The sequence below is a fragment of the Chaetura pelagica genome, unplaced genomic scaffold (assembly GCF_000747805.2).
Source record: "Chaetura pelagica isolate M959 unplaced genomic scaffold, ChaPel_1.0 scaffold604, whole genome shotgun sequence".
Classification (NCBI taxonomy): domain Eukaryota; kingdom Metazoa; phylum Chordata; class Aves; order Apodiformes; family Apodidae; genus Chaetura; species Chaetura pelagica.
Window position 1 is genome coordinate 24,314 of NW_009952965.1, and position 1,152 is coordinate 25,465.

The following is a 1,152-nucleotide window of genomic DNA, read 5'->3' on the forward strand; positions in this document are numbered from 1 at the left end:
CCGCGGGGGGTGGGGGGGCGGGTGGGGCCCCGGGGGGGTGACAGGGACCTCGGGGACCTCGGGCGCTTCCGCCACGAGGCCTCAGGAAACGGCGCCTTCCGCCCCAGGGGGGTGGCAGCTTGGAAAGCTGAGGCCAAAAAGTGAGAAGAAAAGGGGACAATGACGCTCCAGGTCTTGGTCACTCCACCCCTTCCCACCCTGGGCTGCCTCTATCCCAAGGGAAAGGCCTTTCCCGGGAGCCAGGGGGACCCAGGGCAGTGGGTGTTGGCAGGAGGGAACGGGTTGTTCTGTGAAACGGGTCGTCCGGGTCTCGCTTCCGCCTTCCCGGGCAGGTTCCCTTCCCCCTTCCCATGCCGGGGGGGCAGCAGGACCCCCAGGAGAGGCAGCGTGTCCCTCCACCCTCACCCACCCCAAACCCCGTTCCTCAGCTTGGGATTCAAGTTTTCCGCCTCCTGAGCTTGTGAGATCAGGGATGGGTTGGGATCCTTCTGGTGGGACGTGGTCCAGAGCCAGCGCGTTGCCGTGGTTACCGTGATGCTGGGAGAGCACAGTGATGCAAACCAGTTTTGAGCTGGCAAACTGGGAGAGCTGGTGGGGTGAAGCCTGGCAGAAGAGCCAACGGTGGGTCCCGTGGGATCCAAAAGTACCAGTAGGAAGGGGATAGATGTACCCCTGGCATTGGCAAGAAATGGGGAGTTTCGTTTGATTCCCCAAAAGTTGGCTCCTGCCCAGCTGGGGCAGCCTGGCAGATGCTGCTCTGGCAGAGCCACGGGAGGGTTGTCCCTGGGCCAAGTGGCTTGGGATGTGCAGAGGTGGCTTCTTGGGATGGAGCAGAGGGAGGGGAGCATCTTTCCCACCAGGATGGGGATGTTCCCACTTGGAGGAGCCGGGGTAGATGTTTTTTTTGGTCCCCGTTTAGAGGTAGAAAAGGGGAATATAGACATGAACTAGTGAGGCCAGAGAGGGGTGGAGGTGAAGGTGGAAAATAGCTGGGAGGGTTCAGCTGGAGGGTTGGGGACAGGGAGGTGGGGATGGGGACAGATGGGGACAGTGATGGATGAGGATGGTGGTGGATGGGACTGGAGGCTGCTCCAGCCAGGAGGTTTTGCTGGTGGAGGTTTTGCTGCTGCTGCTTCTGGGAGCCGGGGGGGG